Source organism: Anomaloglossus baeobatrachus, chromosome 5 (genome assembly GCF_048569485.1).
Source record: "Anomaloglossus baeobatrachus isolate aAnoBae1 chromosome 5, aAnoBae1.hap1, whole genome shotgun sequence".
NCBI classification, from domain to species: Eukaryota; Metazoa; Chordata; class Amphibia; order Anura; family Aromobatidae; genus Anomaloglossus; species Anomaloglossus baeobatrachus.
In genome coordinates, this window is record NC_134357.1 from 398,262,198 (window position 1) to 398,267,977 (window position 5,780).

Sequence of the window (5,780 nt, forward strand, 5' to 3'; positions counted from 1 at the left end):
CATCAATGACGTGGCGGTTCCGGATAGGTCGCATGTGACGTCACTGATGACATGGCACTCTGCTATTGGACCTTGGTGGTTCCACCCTGGTTTTGGGGCGGACCCAGGTTATAAAAGGGGCTGGAGACAACATGGAGGTGCGCAGTCTTCACTTTTGCTCAGTCAGAGCACACCTCCATGTTAGAGCCTCATTGCGGCATAAGCCTATGTTGGGAAGCGGTAGGTAGGGTTAGGCGAACGGTGCCTGTCACGCCAAGATTCGTGGCTCGGCACATCAGGGTCAGGCGCCGTGCTTCCCTCCTGCCGTTCCAGTCTTGCTATAGCAGCCCAGTGGCGTTAACTGGGCTGCGGCTGCTGTGCTTCCTGTCCGATTGTGCCCCCTACGCACACGGACAATGCACCTGCTGCGCCACCTGTCCGATTGTGCCTCCTACGCACACGGACAATGCACCTGCTGCGCCACCTGTCCGATTGTGCCCCCTACGCACACGGACAACGCACCTGCTGTGCCACCTGTCCGGTTGTGCCCCTTACGCGCACGGACAGCGTACCCCAGGACCCCTGTGGAGTTAACAGGGTGTTCCTTATCCTCCTCGGCTTCCCGGTCAATGCTACTGGTGTACCCATCTGTCCTGACGTGTCCTACACACACGTGGCCAGTCGAGAGGTGGCCAGAAACGCTAATCGGAGGACCGCTCGGCCTGACGTGTCCTACACACGTGGCCGACATGGCGCTTTCGTGGCGGTCTTCCGGTCAACGCTACCTGGTTACCACCCGGCCTGACGTGTTTCCTGCACATGTGGTTGGTGTAGCGCTAGGTGCACCAAAACGCTAATCGGGTTGTCGTCAGGTCTGACGTGTCCCAACACACGTGACCGGTTCCCAGAGTTCCTGGGTTATCTCAGAGCCCTCCAGCTCTATAGTCTCCCACACGTGGCCAGTCGAGAGGTGGCCAGAAACGCTAATCGGAGGACCGCTCGGCCTGACGTGTCCTACACACGTGGCCGACAGGGCGCTTTCGTGGCGGTCTTCCGGTCAACGCTACCTGGTTACCACCCGGCCTGACGTGTTTCCTGCACATGTGGTTGGTGTAGCGCTAGGTGCACCAAAACGCTAATCGGGTTGTCGTCCGGTCTGACATGTCCCAACACATGTGACCGGTTCCCATAGTTCTTGGGTTATCTCAGAGCCATCCAGCTCTATAGTCTCCGCCTAACCCTCAGGTGCCAGCAGCTCCTTTGTCATCTGGAGCACGGTGGGCCCCGACTGGCAATTAGGATATATACCCCCTGGTCCTAATCTGCCGGTCCCCCCGTAACAGTAAGACTGCGCCAGGGTCTGGCTGGCATGGCGGAGATGGAGCAGCTACGTCAGTTCATGCTGCAGCTTGATGCTAGAGTGAGGGCTCTGGAGAAGTCTGCTCTTGCTGCTGATATGGATGATGTGGTGGCTCAAGCGGCTGCAATGGTGTCAGTCACCAAGCCTACTCCAACCCTCCCTCACCTCTCGCTGCCCAACAAGTTTACGGGGAACAGTAAGGCATGTAGGGGATTCGTGAACCAGTGCTCAGTCCATCTAGAGCTGTTGGCTGCATGGTTTCCTACAGAGAGGTCGAAGGTGGGGTTTATCATCTTCTTGCTCTCTGATAGAGCACTGGAGTGGTCTACACCATTGTGGGAGAGGAATGACCCCGTAGTACAGGACTCTAAAGAGTTTTTGGAGTCCTTGCGACAAGTGTTCCTGGGGCCTCAGGTCACTCACGACTCGGCCCTAGAGCTACTGACTTTGGAGCAGGGGCGTACCTCCTCAAGTCAATATGCTGTGAGTTTCAGGACACTTGCTGCAGAACTGGGGTGGTCAGAGAGGACTCTCATTCCACTGTTCTGGAGGGGATTAGCTTCGTACGTGAAGGATGCATTAGCGTCGCGTGATGTACCAACTACCCTTGAGGGCCTCATGACTCTGGCTACCCGCATTGACCTGCGGACCTCCGAACGTCAGCTGGAGCGCAGGTCAGAGGGTCGTTCAGCCACTTTCGTAGTCTCTCCTACTGCACCTCCCTTAGAGGACATCTCTGTCCCTATGGACATCGCTAGGGTTGGTGTTGCTAGGTCTTCGAGTCGCAAGGGCATTTCCTGTTTCGCTTGTGGGCAGTATGGTCATTATGCCAACCGTTGCCCAAAGCGTCAGGGTAAGCGACCGCGATTGGTGACCATAGCTGAAGGTAGACTGGACTCTGCGTCATCCATTAGGGTGACGTTTCCCGCGTCCATTTCCTTTAAGTGGTCAACATGGTCCACAAGGGCAAGTGTGGACACAGGTGCTCGGGATAGTTTCATCTCCTCCTATTTTGCCCGGCGGCATGCCATCCCACTGGTGCAAATGCCAAGGCCAGTGAGAGTCCGTGTATTGGATGGGTTCTTGTTGCCCAAGGTAATTCACCAGCGGACAGTGCCCATTACCCTTACCATGTCATCTGGGCATAGGGAGACCATTTCATTTCTGGTTCTCCCTAAGGGTGCAGATGATATTCTGCTGGGTATTCCTTGGTTGAAGCAACATTCCCCACATATCGACTGGTCGTCTGGGGTGATTACGCGGTGGAGCGAGTCTTGTAGCTCCCACTGCATGTCTCCCATCTTCTGCCCGTCGCTCAGTGGTATCTGTGGCGACTATAGACCATTCGAGTGGGAGGGCCGCTAGAGGGGGGGTACTGTTACGAACCGGCGCCGCCATAGCCGCAAGCAGCCTGCTGCGGTTCCTGTTGCGCCCAGGCGCCGGCTGCCGTTCTTGGCCATGCCTCGGGTCGTCCAGTTGGCTGTTCCTTCCACCACGTCTAAGTGTGGAGAGGCGGCTAGTGCGCATGCGTGCGCCGATTTACCCCAGCCAGAGTTTAAGCCCGGTGTTTTGCCTAGCTCAGCCTGATTGTGTTATGTCTGAGACTAAGTCCTCAGTTCAGGCTACTGAGCATGCTCCCACAATTAACCCTAACAGCCTCTTTGCACAGGTACTTGGACTTTGTGCTGTGTCTAAGTTCTGGGATGTGCCTACTGAGCATACTCAAACTGATGACGTGGCAACTCCGGACTGGCTCGCAGAGGCCCGCCCCTATGATCTGGCACCTCAGTATTGGTCGTCAGACGATGACTGGTGAAGTGTTTGGGGCGTGGCTGCCATGAGGTCATCAATGACGTGGCGGTTCCGGATAGGTCGCATGTGACGTCACTGATGACATGGCACTCTGCTATTGGACCTTGGTGGTTCCACCCTGGGTTTGGGGCGGACCCAGGTTATAAAAGGGGCTGGAGACAACATGGAGGTGCGCAGTCTTCACTTTTGCTCAGTCAGAGCACACCTCCATGTTAGAGCCTCATTGCGGCATAAGCCTATGTTGGGAAGCGGTAGGTAGGGTTAGGCGAACGGTGCCTGTCACGCCAAGATTCGTGGCTCGGCACATCAGGGTCAGGCGCCGTGCTTCCCTCCTGCCGTTCCAGTCTTGCTATAGCAGCCCAGTGGCGTTAACTGGGCTGCGGCTGCTGTGCTTCCTGTCCGATTGTGCCCCCTACGCACACGGACAACGCACCTGCTGCGCCACCTGTCTGATTGTGCCCCCTACGCACACGGACAATGCACCTGCTGCGCCACCTGTCCGGTTGTGCCCCCTACGCGCACGGACAGCGTACCCCAGGACCCCTGTGGAGTTAACAGGGTGTTCCTTATCCTCCTCGGCCTCCCGGTCAACGCTACTGGTGTAGCCATCTGGCCTGACGTGTCCTACACAAAGGTGGCCAGTCGAGAGGTGGCCAGAAACGCTAATCGGAGGACCGCTTGGCCTGACGTGTCCTACACACGTGGCCGACAGGGCGCTTTCGTGGCGGTCTTCCGGTCAACGCTACCTGGTTACCACCCGGCCAGACGTGTTTCCTGCACATGTGGTTGGTGTAGCGCTAGGTGCACCAAAACGCTAATCGGGTTGTTGTCCGGTCTGACGTGTCCCAACACACGTGACCGGTTCCCAGAGTTCCTGGGTTATCTCAGAGCCATCCAGCTCTATAGTCTCCGCCTAACCCTCAGGTGCCAGCAGCTCCTTTGTCATCTGGAGCACGGTGGGCCCCGACTGGCGATTAGGATATATACCCCCTGGTCCTAATCTGCTGGTCCCCCCGTAACAAAGAGGGTATGCATCCTTATGCGTTATCTGATTAATCTTCCGGTAATCCACACACATTCTCATGGTACCATCTTTCTTCTTTACTAGGACCAACGGGGCTGCTCAGGGACTACAACTATAACGGATGACCCCTGCTTCCTTCATGTGCCTCAACATATCTTTGGCGCACTGGTAGTGTGCGGGTGGGATCAGCCTGTACCTCTCTTTAATAGGTGGATGTGTGCCTGGTGGGGATATGGTGCTGAACCCCCTTAATCCTTCTGAAATCTACTTTTTACTAAATACCTGTCCGTACTCCTGCACTACCCGATGCACCCCCTCTTTGTGATGTGTGGGTGTAGATTTGTATAAACTGTCATCCGGAGGGGCAAGTTCACTATCAGACCAATAACGTTGGTATACTACATAAGGTATAGTCGTTACCTGCGATCCGGTGTCAAGAAGGGCTATGGTCGGGATACCATCCACAGCCAGGGAAATGATGAGGTGACCTCCAACATACCAATTTCGCCAATCAGCTGGGCCTTGAGGGTCTATTCCTGAGGATTGGCCCTTGGCCTCAGGGGTTGCTCGTTTAAAGGACACCGTCGGGAGTAGTGACCAGTCTTGTTACATTTGTAGCAGACAGGTGGTCCATACCGGCTGTCATTGTTCCTCCTCCGCTGCATCCATGGGACATCCTCCGGGCTGTTGGCAAGCTGTATCTTCTCCGCTGGCTTGACTTTCGTTGGTAGCTGCAGAGCGGCGAGGATCCTGGCGACGTCATCACTCAGTCGCTGGATTTGCGACGACAGATCTTCCGGAGCTCCGGTGGCTGCTGTAGGGGCCAGCAGGGCCAACAGGGGGGCTGCTACCGAGACGAGAGTGGTGTCAGCCGGCCAAGATGGCGGGTCGGGAGCACCAGCATCCGCCGTCTGTAGTGCTTTAATAGCCCGCTCCTTTAGGACTGCACAGTTCAAGTCTGTGTGTTCCAGAGACCACAGCCGTAGTTGTTTACGATCTTCAGCGGACCCCAGCCCCTGCAGGAACTGTTCTACCAGCATTTTGTGACTGTCAACCTCATTGATGGGGTCCACCCGCCTCAGCATACGCAAGGCCGTCTGTAGCCGCAAGGCATAGTCTCGGATACTGTCACGCAGCTGCTGTTGGCAGTTATAGAACTGCATACGTAACTCAGCTTCTGTACGGGTCTCAAAAGCAATCTGGAGTTTATCAAAAATGGCGGTTACCAAGACCCGGTCCGCGTCTACCCAAGTCTCCACCACCTGCTCGGCGGCGCCGGTCAGCTGCCCAAGTACTAACGCTGGACGCTGCTTGCCAGTCATGGTGTACAAATCGAAAATCATGCATATTTTCTTCCGGAACATCTGCAGGGGATCAGACTTCCCATCGTACTGGGGTAGCCAGGCAGGACCGGGCACATAGGGGAAGGAGATTGGCATTACCTGGGCGACCGTCAGGGCTGCAGCTCCCCCCGCTCCTGCGACCGGAGCGAGAGCCGCCACATTCCCGTCGTCAGGCGCATCTGCAGGCGCCGCTGCTCCAGCGGCCAGCGCTACTCCGCCGTCTGCGTTAGGTGCGGACTTCTTCCCGCTTCTCCCACTTGAT